The following is a 13,237-nucleotide window of genomic DNA, read 5'->3' as shown; positions in this document are numbered from 1 at the left end:
TATTTTAAATATTTTTTATTTTTTTTTAATTTATTTATTTGTTAGAGAGAGAGAGCGAGCGAGCACAGGCAGACAGAGTGGCAGGTAGAGGCAGAGGGAGAAGCAGGCTCCCCGCCGAGCAAGGAGCTGGATGTGGGACTCGATCCCAGGATGCTGGGATCATGACCTGAGTCGAAGGCAGCCGCTCAACCAACTGATCCACCCAGGCGTCCCTACCCAGCCAAATTAGTCTGCCCACTCCCGCCTTCAATGCCTGTCATCTTTCCCCATTTCTTATATCCCCCTATATTTCAGAAAACACCAGAACCATTCACTTTGACTCTCAAAACAAACAAAACAGAAACAAACAAAAAAAAACCTTTTAGGCTTTCGTAGTGTGCTGTTCCATTAAAAGTCATGGAAAATGGACAGGGATCCAGAATTTAATGCCACACATGAGGCTCCAAAGCAGATAAGCTGCTCAGAACTGAACAGGGACTGTGGTTCCTTCGATTTTTCTGGAATGTGCAATAATTGGCTATTTCATAGTAATACCTGTTTATCATTAATGGAAAGATGACATGAAGTTCTCTGAAACCCCTGGAATGTAATGGAGAAACCCAAGAGGAAGACTGAGAGGCAAGCTGAGATCTGACCGTATCTTGTCTACACATTCCCTCACACATAGACTAAATGAAGTCCCTCCTACAGACCTGTTTTATGAGGACTCTTCAATAGCTTGCCATACTAAGGCAATATTAGAACTCTTTCCCACTTCCGCTTTAGTCAACCTACTCTCCCACCCTCACCCCCAGCACCACCAGCAAGCCTCTGTAGCCCTGGCCACAAAGTGAATCTCTTAATGGTGGCCATCAGACTCATATTCTCTGACCTCCCAAGGAGGTGTGATTGGACCTGTCCTACCTTTTCCCATTAACTGGGTTGGGGCAGGCATGGTGCCCTTAGAAGGAAGACTGGAATCTGGCCCTTAAGGAGGCTACAGTGGAATAGCATAGCTGAAAGTTGTGCTTATTCCACTCAATATAAGTTTAAGTATGAATAAAAGATTTGGGTCACCATGGGAGGCCTGGGTGGCTTAGTGGGTTAAAGCCTATGCCTTCGGCTCAGGTCATGATCCCAGGGTCCTGGGATCCAGCCCCACATTGAGCCCCACATCACATCACATCACATCGGGCTCTCTGCTCAGCGGGGAGCCTGCTTCCCTTCCTCTCTCTGCCTACATCTCTGCCTACTTGTGATCTCTGTCAGGCAAATAAATAAATAAAATCTTTTTTAAAAAAAGGTTTAGGTCACCTTCAGAAGGAGACTTCTGACTGAAATGACCAGAGAATGACTTCAGAGAAAGATGATAAGCATGAATAAAGGGCAGCAAAACTACAACACAAGGAAAACATTACAAAATCCTTGAGCATGTGTTTTTACAATTTTCATGCCAAATGTGTGACCCTTGGAGAGGATGCAGATTTTAAGGTCAAAGTCACAAGAATGGAATGTGAAAAAAATCAGAGTTAGAATCCTAACTCTGACATTTGGCAAGTTTCTGAGCCCCAATTTTCTCTATCTGGAAAGGGGGACAACTGTACATCCATATCCCATATCCATATCTCAACTACTGTGAATATACTGGTGATTCCCAAAGTCACTTTGTTGTTCTAGTCTTTCCTCTGAGCTCCAACTGTACAGCCAGCCAATAGATAGGAAGAAGCTCCATCTTGCTCCAAACACAATGCATATTAATTCAAAGTTTCTAAACATCATCTACCCCACCAAACTGCTTTCTAATGTCATGGAATGGTATCACTATACATCCACTTTATTTGCTTGGATCAAGTCAGTCACTGGGTTCTAATTTTGATATCTCTCAGATTTCCCCTTTCCTCTCTTTTTACTGCCTCTGCTTAGGGTTCAGTTTCACATCCTTTCTTTCCTAAAAAAATTACAGTAGTATCTCATATCCCCAGGGCTTACGATAGGGGCTGGCGTATGGTAATACCTTAATAGACTTGACTCTAAAGTCTGGTCTGAGGAAGCAGATAAATTATTACATCAATGTGATGAGTACTATGGTCTATGAGGTCCTGCCACAGGAGTAAGTACTCAACTGATGAGGAGAACCTTAGGGTAACATAAAAGGATCATAATAAAAATGACCTTGAGAGGTATCTTGCATTTGACAATTAAAATATTTGTGTACTTAATATGTGCCAGGAACTATGCCAGACAAAATAATCACCAAGGGGGCGCCTGGGTGGCTCAGTGGGTTAAAGCCTCTGCCTTCGGCTCAGGTCATGATCTCAGGATCCTGGGATCGAGCCCTGCATCCGGCTCTCTGCTCAGTGGGGAGCCTGCTTCTTCCTCTCTCTCTGCCTGCCTCTCTGCCTACTTGTGATCTCTGTCTGTCAAATAAATAAATTCTTTAAAAAGAAAAATCACCAAGACACAGGCCTTACCTCCTAGGAGATCATTACTCTATGGGGTAGTCTCATGCCGCCAAACTGTGTAATCAACATATACAGAAGTGCCTGGGTGGCTCAGTTGGTTAAGCATCTGCCTTTGGCTCAGTTCGTGATCCCAGGGTCCAGGGATCAAGTCCCACATTAGGCTCCCTGCTCAGTGGGGTGTCTGCTTCTCCCTTTCCCCCTGCAGTTCCCCCTACTTGTGCTGTCTGTCAAATAAATAAAGTCTTAATAAAAATAAAAAATAAAAAATAATCACAAAAACCTGATGGTCCTCAGAGAAAGATGACTGATTGGATTGACTAATTGATTGATGTACATGAAACCATGAGACTAGATAAGATCACCAAAGGAATGAGTGAAATTAAGGAAAAACTCCTAAGGACTGGGCTTTGGAATATTCTAACAGTAAGAAATTGGAGGGGAAAAAAGGATATAGTAAGAGAGGAGACTGAGAAGCTGTAGCCAGGGAGGAAGGAAAAGCAGAAGAGTGTGGTATATCATAAGCCAAGAGGAGAAAAGTATTGCAAGGAGATATGAGCAACTGTGTCAAAAGTTGCGAATGGGCCACAGAAAATGAGGACTCAGAATTGACCATTAGATTCAGCAACACATCACTTATGGCACTGAAAATAGTTTGGTGAATGGTGGACATTAAGGCATGACTGGAATGTATTCAAGAAAGAATGGAAGCAGAATGTAGTCATTCTTTCAAGGAAATTTGTTTCATATAAGTGCAGAAAAATGAGGAAATAGCAGTAGAAGAAAGAGGGACCCAGAGACGACTTTTCTAAAAGGTGAGTGACATCAGGGATGCCTGTGTGTCTCAGTCATTTAAGCATCTTGACTTTGGCTCAGGTCATGATCTCAGGGTCTTGGGATTGGGAGTCTTCACATGGGGCTCCACATTCAGTGGGGAGTCTGCTTCCTCTCCCTCTGCTCTTTTCCCTGCTCGAGCCCCCTCTCTCTCACAAATAAATCTTTAAAAGGGGGAGGGGGAGGTTCATGACATCAATGACAACGATAAAGTCTGATTTAATAGCCAAATTATGGAAACTGCTCAAGTGTCCATCAACTGACAAATGGATAAAGAAGATATAGAATATATGGAACTAGAGAATATCATGCAAAGGAAAATTAAAGAAAAACACCATGTGATTTCACTCATTTGTGGAATTTAAGAGACAAAACAAATAAGCAAAAGGCAAAAAGAGACAGAGGGGCAAACCAAGAAACAGACTCTTATTTTTTTTTAATTAACATATAATGTATTTTTGTTTCAAGCGTCCAGGTCTGTGATTCTTACACAATCCACAATGCTTACCATAGCACATACCCTCCCCAGTGTCCATCACCTAGCCACCCCATCCCTCCCACCTCCCTCTACTCCAGCAACCCTCAGTCTGTTTCCTGAGATTGAGTCTCTTATGGTTTGTCTCCTTCTCTGGTTTTGTCTTGTTTCATTTTTTCCTCTCTTTCCCTATATGAAATTCCACATATCACTGAGATCCTATGATAATTGTCTTTCTCTGATTGACTTATTTTGTTTAACATAATACCCTCTAGCTCCACCCACATCATTGCAAATGGCAAGATTTCAAATTTTTGATGGCTGCATAATATCCCACTGTGTGTGTATACCACATCTTCTTTATCCATTCATCTGTTGATGGACATCTAGGCTCTTTCCATAGTTTGGCTATTGTGGACATTGTTACTATAAACACTGGGGTGCACATGCCACTTTGGATTACTACATTTGTATCTTTGGGGTAAATACTCAGTAGTGCAATTGCTGGGTTGTAGGGTAGCTCTATTTTCAATTTTTTGAGAAATCTCCACACTGTTTTCCAGAGTGGCTGCACCAGTTTGCATTCCTACCAACAGGGAAGGAGGGCTCCCCTAAGAAACAGACTCTTAACTATAAAGAATAAGGTGATTGTTACCAGAGGGGAGGTGGAAGGGGATGGTGATGGGGATTAAGGAGTAGATGTGTGATGAGCACTGGGTGTTGTATGGGAAGTGTTGAAGCACTATACTGTATACCTGAAACTAATATTATACTCTGTTAACTAACTGAAATGTAAATAAAAAAATAGATTAAAATAAAATAAAAATGGGCAGAGGAACTAATTAGACTATTTTTCCAAACAAGACATTTGAATGTCAAACAGGTACATGAGGAGATGTTCAACATCACTAATCATCAGGGAAATACAAATCAAAACCACAATGAGATGTCATCTCACACCTGTTACAATGGCTATACTCAAGAAGACAAGAGATGAATGTTGGTGAGGATGTAGAGAAAAGTAAACATTTGTGTACTATTGGTGGGAATTTAAATTGGTGCAGCCATTATGGAAAACAGTAAGGGGAAAAAAGTGAGAGGCACAACATGTTGGATGTTGACTGAAATGATGCAGTCAGGAGGGATAGATTGATAAGGGAGAGCAAGAAAAGAACTGCTGGAGTAATGAGGCAGTGTAGAAGTAGGGGATAGGACCAAATGCACATGTCCTAAAGATGACCTTGTCTAAAAGGACCACAAGAAAGATTCCCTCATGTGTTATGCCTGGGTGGCTTAGTCGATTATACATCTGTCTTCAGTTCAGGTCATGATCCCAGAGTCCTGAGATCAAGCCCAGCTTCAGCTTCCCTGCTCAGTAGGGAGCCTGCTTCTCCCTCTCCCTCTGCCCCTCACCCCAGCTTATGCACTGTGTCTGTCTCGTGCTCTCTCAAATAAAATCTAGAAAGAGAGAGGAAGGAAGGAGGGTAGGAAGGAAGGAAGGAGAGAAAGAAGGGAGAGAGGGAGGGAGGAGGATTCCTTCACATGTAACAAAGTGTAAGCAAAGGCCCAAAAGGATAAGGAAAGAGCAAGGAAGAGGCCATGGCTGGGGATAGAGAGAGGGGTATGGAGAATCAAAACCAAAAGCTGGAAGTAGAGATGGATTCTGGACGTTACCATGGCAAATTACTATTAGAGTCTATGGAGTAGGTGTCCAACAGAGAGACCAGGTGGGCATAAAAAGGTGTTTCCACTGCTGGTTGTGTGTATAAAGATGCTCTCAGATGACTGGAGAGGGAGAGATTTCAGAGAAGTTTTAGATGTGTGGAGCCTAGTGCATTAAGTTAGAGACCAAGAGGGCAGGTATAGCATCCTAGTGTTCAGCGATTAGGGATGTTTAGGGGTGGGAGGACAGAACTGGAAGGCAGAAAAAAAAATATTGTCCTGGGGCGCCTGGGTGGCTCAGTGGGTTAAAGCCTCTGCCTTCGGCTCAAGTCATGATCCCAGGGTCCTGGGATCGAGCCCATCATCTGGCTCTCTGCTCAGCAGGGAGCCTGCTTCCCTTCCTCTCTCTGCCTGCCTCTCTGCCTACTTGTGATCTGTCAAATAAATAAATAAAATCTTTTAAAAAAATATTGTCCTGAGTGGATGGGATGGACCTCTGTTTTGGATACCTCACATTTCTCAGAAGGTGAAACCTCTGCATTCCCACTTCTGACCTACCACATAAGAGCCAAGAGCTACAGGAAGTGCATGAAGTGCTGTAGTCTCCATATGAAATCCAACATCCCATCAAACCAAGAAGTGGTGGCAGGACTCCCTTCCACAATAGGACCCCAGTACTTACCACAATGTGTCCACTGCTAGCAGGATGCAGAAAAGCCAGAATCAGAAGAAGCATGAATGTGTCCCTCCTCTGAATGGTGACTCTGTGCCTATTAGATGAGGGCCCAGCCCCTGCTATGGCCCCCAAGATGAGAAGATACAAGGTCCAGGCCTGTTAAGCCAACACCCTCCAGGTGTTTTCCTAAAGCATCCCCAAATATCAAAGGAGATCTTGTGACAGGCACAACCTCCCTGTCAGGTAACAGTTGGGCAGAAAGCCACAGAGCAAGGAGATAAGAGGGGAGCCCAGCATGAAGGGAGTGACCCAGAAAGGTCACAGCAGCATCATGTGGGAAGCCAAGGTTAATGTGCACACATCCTGACTTAGGTGGAATGGGTCCTTCCCATGGTCCCCTCAGGCTTCTACCTGTCCCAGAACAGTGTGAGTTCATAGTGCTGACCAAAGTCCTACAACAAAGGGTCGAAGGCATAAAGATGAGCTGGAACAAAAAACCTTCAGGATTCTCAGTTTTCAGCAAAGCCAAGAGCTGAGAGAAGACAGGGTCAGAGCCTGTGATTCACACAGGATGTTGTTGAGAGATGAAGCCTTGTTCATCCCATCCCATTACCCTAGCACAGCCCCCACCCTCCAGCTTTCCCTAGTCTCAACAGAGGTAAAATCAGAATAAAAGGCCTCATGGAGGATAGAAACCCAAGCATTTACACCTCCAGAGTTGGTGGCAGGTGCTAGGAATATATCAGTGCTTGCTTGGGAACTCTGGAGTACACCTCTGGCCCTCGCAAGTAACATGCCATGGTGAAAGGTCCGGACCTTCTGGAGCCCTTCTGTTGACCTCTGCGGAGGACACCTAAGAATTCTATGGAGAGAATTTCAGGCAACTGACTACCTGCGGTGGAGGAAAGTGGCTTCTCCACAAAATCACTTCTCCTGTCAAACATTGAGTCCTAGAGGATAGAGACCATGACTGCTTCATTTTTGTACCTGCTTACCACAGCTCATCCAGGGAGAACAGTGAACACAGAATGAGAACAGGAGCAAACCCCACAGATGCTACTTTCTGCACCATGTGAGAGGGACCTGGGCTGCTTCTCCTTCCCAGCCATCCAAAGCCTAATGTTCCACCTGGGTCTGGAGCCCATGGCAGAGGCCAGGGCTGTCACAGAACAAAGAACAAGAGTGGATACTGCGTCCAACATAGGAAGAGAAAAGAAGAGAAGACAGCCTGGGCTTCAGGTGCAGAGATGAGGAACGAACACAATGCAGCCATGGAAGGTACTGGGGGACACAGAAGACCAGATCCCTGTGGCTCTGGCAGGGCCTGCAGAGGAATGTTCATTCCTATCCCCAGAGATAGTGAGGCCAGGACCCTGAATACTTGGTCTGGATGAGAGCATAGGGAGGGAAAGGGGGCCTGGGAAGGGGCCAGAGGGAGATCTCTGTTTCCAGAAGGAGGGGTGGGCTCTGCCAACTGCCCCCCCTTTTCTGCCTTCCCCCTCTTCTCCACTGTAACTTCTCTGGGTCCATGGCCATGCAAGGAGCATGTTGGGGGCTTTCCAGAGTATATCGCTCTCAAGGTCGAGCCTGCTACAGAGGCCACAGGGGCAGGACCCTGGGCAGACAGCTGGTCTCATGGGAATCCAGACAGCGGGAAGGGAAGGGAAGCCATTCCTTGCGGTAAATGATGCTGGCAGCTGGGGAGTGTCAGGGAAGAGGGGCAGGGTAAAGTGAGAGGCCAGAGCAGAATCCCACACATAGTCAAAGACACATGGACACAGACATCCAGCCACACGGATGCATAAACACAAAGACACAAATTCAATGTTGCCACTGCAAAACTAATTCAGAGAACCCAGAGACACGTCCAGGAAACACACCTACCTAGACTCAAGAACACCCTGAGTCAGACATGCAGAAGCAGATGCTGGCACAAGCACACATGCAGGCACAAAGACAGTCTCCCCATTGTATCTGCAAACAGATACAGAACATCTTGCAGACCTACAAACACAAATGCAGTCCAAATTCGTCCCTCAACGTTGCTCTCCTCCATAAACCTCCTAGGTCACCTTAAAGCAGGCCTGTCTTTCCCTCCTCTAAACTCTGCTTTCTGATTTCAGTCTCATTGCTTCTCTTTTAATAAGGACAGTCTTGGATTCACATGCATACCCTGGTCTCAACAACATGGCTGTGGGCTTTCAAAGAAATGACAAGGTCAGCAAGTGAGTCCACTGTCCTCTTCGGCAGCCCCATCTCTCACCTATACACCCATCCCCATCCCCAGGAGTGTCCCCAGTTTACTGCAGGGTCCTGACCCCCAGCCTCTCAGCAGACACAGACCTAAGGGAAGAATAAACCAGACCTTTCAAGATAATGCTGGTGGGTATTGCCTCCCAAAATCTTTACCTTGCCTTATGTTTACCACTGTCTACCTCAAATCTGTAACCAACTACACCAATGCTATTCCAAGCAGTTACCTAACCCTAGATAGTCACACACTGAAAAATGTCTGTGCCTCCACTAGGCCCACGAATATCACACACTTATGACAGTATGGGTCGTCTGCACTCCAAATCAGTAGCCCCTTCATTAACACCAGCATAGTCATCAGAGCAGGATGTCCCCGGAGGGCTGTGCTCAGCTGGGAACCCAGGAGCACTAAATGCCCACGCCATTTGACCTCTGCTAGACAGAAAAGCCTGCAGGGGCTCAGCCCACTCCAAGCCCTGTTCTGGGACTAGCCAAGGCTTTGAGCTCAAATTTCCACCATACCCTTCCCTGGCTCCTTCCTGTCAAACAGGGAACATCTGTTGCACTGGAACCTCACCCAGGCAGGAGCAAATATGCCTCTGACCTGGGGATGAAGGATGTGGGGATTTCCAGACTCTTGCAACAATCATACCTAGGAGTTCTACTTCAAAGCCTGGCCTATGTGCCTCTCCTAAATAGACAGTGGACCTACTGACACTGGGGGAGAATAAGGGTGAATGAGCACACCTCTTCCTCTACTCCTGAAGGGAATCAAAGGGTATATTCACAATGAACTCATCAGCAGAGATAAAGCTGAAGTCAGCCATTGTACTTCCCTAATCCACTTATCCCTCACTTCCCAACTCCAGGCACCAGAATCTCTAGTACTGGACTCCTCTGAACCCCCGCCACCCCAGAGATTGTCAAACACTACTTAGGCTCTGTCAGGATTTCACCACACCAAAATCTTCACCCAACAGACTGCAACTCTTTGGTGGACACTCACAACTCAGACATTAGCCATCCAAGCTTATGACCCCTTCCCCAATGTCTACATCCAGTCTGGCCTAGAGATCAAGAGATGGGCAACCTTGGTTCAGGGCGGCAAGCTCCAAAATATGAACAAGGTGCTTGAGAAATTAGCAAAATCAGTTTTAACCTCTAGAAAAACAAATAGTAGTAATTGTCAAGAACAGTGCAGGGGCTGGGCTTTTGCTCTATTTTTTAAAAATATTTATTTATTTATGTTAGTTGGGAGAAAGAGCACAAGTAGGGGGAGGGCCAGAGGGAGAGAGTTTCAAGCAGACTCTGTGCTGGGCATGGACCCTGACGCAGGATTCGATCACATGACTCTGAGATCATGACCTCAGTCAAAATCAAGAGCCAAATGCCCAACCGACTGAGCCACCCATGCATCCCTAGATTTTACTGTGTTTTTAAGTTAACAAGGTATCCCATTACTGCTTCGTGAATGCTGGCAGAAGACACAAGACTCCTGGGTGAGATATCAAGGATTTTACTACTCACAGTACAACCATAGCAAGAGCTTTAGCATGGTTTTTCTGTATTAGTTTTCTGTGTCTATCAAATGCCTTGGGTGTAGCACAGGATCTATGACCGATGCCTACTCATACAGTGGGCTGTGTTACAGGAGAGGAATGCTAAGGTTTGGGGTTTCACACCTTTTACAGGAAGAAAAAGCAAGCCTGATCATTGTCCTGGGAAAGATGTTGATTTATCTTTCAAGGTTGCTTGTTGTAAATACAATTCTGAGAAATGGCCTGGAAAACAGTCAGTGTCCTACATTGTTGACCTACCCAGTAAAAACATTCAAGGATGTTAAGAGCCCGTGCTAGGTTGTCTCTCCCAACCATGACTAACAATGGTTAAAAACAAATGAATGGTGAGGGGGAAAAGTGCTTTCCATGTCCTAGAAGAAGTCCTAGGAGAGATACCCAGGTTAAAAAGAAAATCAAATTTTGATTTGGTCCACAAATTACGCTTAATGATTACTTCTTTAGCAGATAACTAGAATTATGGTTTTCTGTGTCCTTATTGAAGAAGAAAAGATAGATAGAAGATATTATCATAGAGACAACATGAATGTTGAAGAATCTGTGGTAACTTGAGAAGGGCTTGGAAAAAAACTTCAAGGGTCCGGGGCAAGTGGTGGTAAATCCCAATGGGACAAGAAAGTAGAATAGGCCCATTTAGTCAAACAAAATGGAAGAAATGAGATGACAACCTAAACCTTTCCTTGGTACTCTTTGTGGGGAAAGGCTCTAAGCTGGTTTCCCCCATGTTCCCAACCCCTGGTGTTCATGCTTTGTGTCATCCCATCCTCTTGAGTGTTGACAGACCTGTGATTTAGTTGTAATTAACAGAATGATGGCAAAAGTAATAGGATGTTACTTTGTACTTATATTACATTATATAAGACTGTCTTCTAGCATACTTATTCTAAGTCTCTCCTTTCTGGCTTGATAAAATGGCTATTTTGGGAAAGTCCATGTGCCCTCTAGGAACTGTAAGTGACCTTTAGATGCTGACCATGGCCTCCAGCTAAGAGACACCAAGAATCCAGTGCCCTTGGTCATATGACTGCAAAGAAATGAATTCTGCCAACAACGTGAGTGAGCTTGGAAGATTCTTCCCCATTCAGGCCTCCACTGAGAACACAGCCCAGCCAATATTTTACAGACTTCTCAGACCATAAACAGAGGACTAAGTTGGAATCCTGACTCACAGACATTGTGAGATCATAAATTGTGTATTATTTTAAGCCACCACATTTGTGGTAACTTGTTGCAGAGTAACAGAAAACTAATACACTGCTGTAGCCATGAAAGTAAAAGTGTCTGAGGTATATGTGGGCAGCATGCAGCTTGTATGTGTGCGAGGCACACCCATTCTCTGTAGAGCACCTGCTTAAAGTTCAGTGAGATTATTTACAAGGGCAAGTGGAGTTAGGATGAAGAAGGAGCTGTTCCACAGTATGAGTTTGGGAAGAAACAGAGAAGGAGAAGGTATGTAGGTAGATCCTCTCCCTCAGCTCATTCTGTAAAGACACATAGCTATAGAGAGTGTGCTGCTCTCCTAATAGGCTGGAACCATCTCATCCTACATATTAAATGTAAATTATGCTTTTGTGCTTTCATCTGATTTTTGATATGGGAATAGGGAATATCTGTGAAAGGCTCAAAGATGTAACTGGCAGTGATCTTGTAGAAAATGGGGAGGGATGTTACCCAGGAAGTAATAGAGTAAAAGAAACCGCTGAAAAGGAAAGGAAAGTGGAAGAAACAACCCAAATCAATAAATTTCACAGGTAGAAATAGGAGCTCCAGATTTTCTTTGAGTTCAGAAAGGAGGAACAATCAGAATAGTTTCCACGGCTTTACACAGAACAAGTGTTGAATAAATCTTTCTTAAAGAAATGCTGCAAAGATGGTTGGAGGAAGCAAAGAGTTTATTTGAGATCACAGTGTCAGTATCCTCTCTGTAGTTCAAAGGGGGCCAGAAGGGTCTGAGAAGACCAGTTCTTCAGAACTTGTTTCTAGAAACAATGTAATCAAGAACTCATCATATCCACTGTGCTTCCTCAGAGATGGAACCTGATTGGTGAGTTGGAGTTTGCAGGGATGATGATAGGTAACCAATAGTACAGAAATAGGTCATTTCTTTGATCACAGGCGAGAGCTACCAAATTTGTAATTTGGCCAGTTTCCATATCATATCACATTTCTTTTGGATATATAATAAAGAGTAGAAATGCTGGGTCATATGAAAATTCTTTTAAAAATTTTTGAGGAACCATGAAACATTTCCACAGCAGCTACACCATTTTACATTTCTACCAACAATGTACCAGCATTCTAATCTCTCCACATCCTTCCATTATTTTCCATTTTTTTGAGAATAGTGCTGGTTAGCCATTTATGTATCTTCTATGAAGAAATCTCTATTCACATCCTCTGCATTTATGAATCGAGTGTAGTTTTTGTTGTCATTGACTTGCAGGAGTTCGTTATACACAGTAGATATTAGGTGTTTAGCAGATATATGATTTGCAAATATTTTCTCCTATTCCGTTTCTCCTATTCCAAATACTTTCTCCTATTCCAAATATTTTCTCCTATTTCAGTGAATCCTCTGATGCACAAGTTTAAATTTTGAGGAAGTCCAATTTTTCTATTTTTTCTCTCATGTCTGTGCTTTTGATGTTATACTTAAGAAACCATTGGCAAATCCAAGGTTGTGAAGATATTTCCCTGAGTGTTTTATATAGTTTTACCTCTTAAAATTAAGCAAACATACATTCTTGCTCTTGTCTCTGATATCTCTTCCCAAATAAAATCTGAAAAACAGATTTCATGATTCCAAGCTTTATGACCTTGGACAAATTGCTTAAAATCTCTGAGTCTGTTTAATGATCACTGAAGGGATAATTTCACAAGGTTGTTGTTAAGAGTAATATGTTTAAGCATAGTATAGTGCCTAGCACACTGGAGCTCGATAATCCCATGCATTCTTCTTCTTTCCTTCAAACGACTGTCTCTTCCAGGACCTGCCAGCATCAATTATTCCACCTGATCTTCACTGCTTGCTTGTGGATAGTCAAGCCCAGGGCCCCAAGTCTCCTATCTTTGCTTCAGAGGCCTCAATGGTCCTCCCTTCCCTTTTGACTTTTGCTCTAATAGAAGTTCCTGCCTCCACAAAAATCTAGCTTGGAGCCAACCTGGGCTACCACGGAGAATAAAATTTCTAATGCGGTGGGGGTTGGAATGGACAAAGGCAGCAGTCCCGCAGGGCCCCAGCCTCTCGACCACCTTGGAGGGACTCAATTTAGGGCACACCGAGCCCGAGAAAGGTCAAGGCCAAAGTGGGCATATGGGGAGT

At 44.1% G+C, this 13,237-nt stretch overlaps 1 protein-coding gene across 1 annotated transcript in view; it reads right to left on the bottom strand.

The window, feature by feature from the left end:
• PHF24 (PHD finger protein 24) overlaps positions 1-13,237 on the bottom strand; it is a 205,408-nt gene that overhangs the window by 167,397 nt on the left and 24,774 nt on the right. The window lies entirely within an intron of this gene.

Source organism: Martes martes, assembly GCF_963455335.1.
Source record: "Martes martes genome assembly, chromosome: 12".
NCBI lineage: Eukaryota > Metazoa > Chordata > Mammalia > Carnivora > Mustelidae > Martes > Martes martes.
The sequence above is the reverse complement of the archived record's forward strand: the minus strand, read 5'-3'. Positions and strand labels throughout refer to the sequence as shown.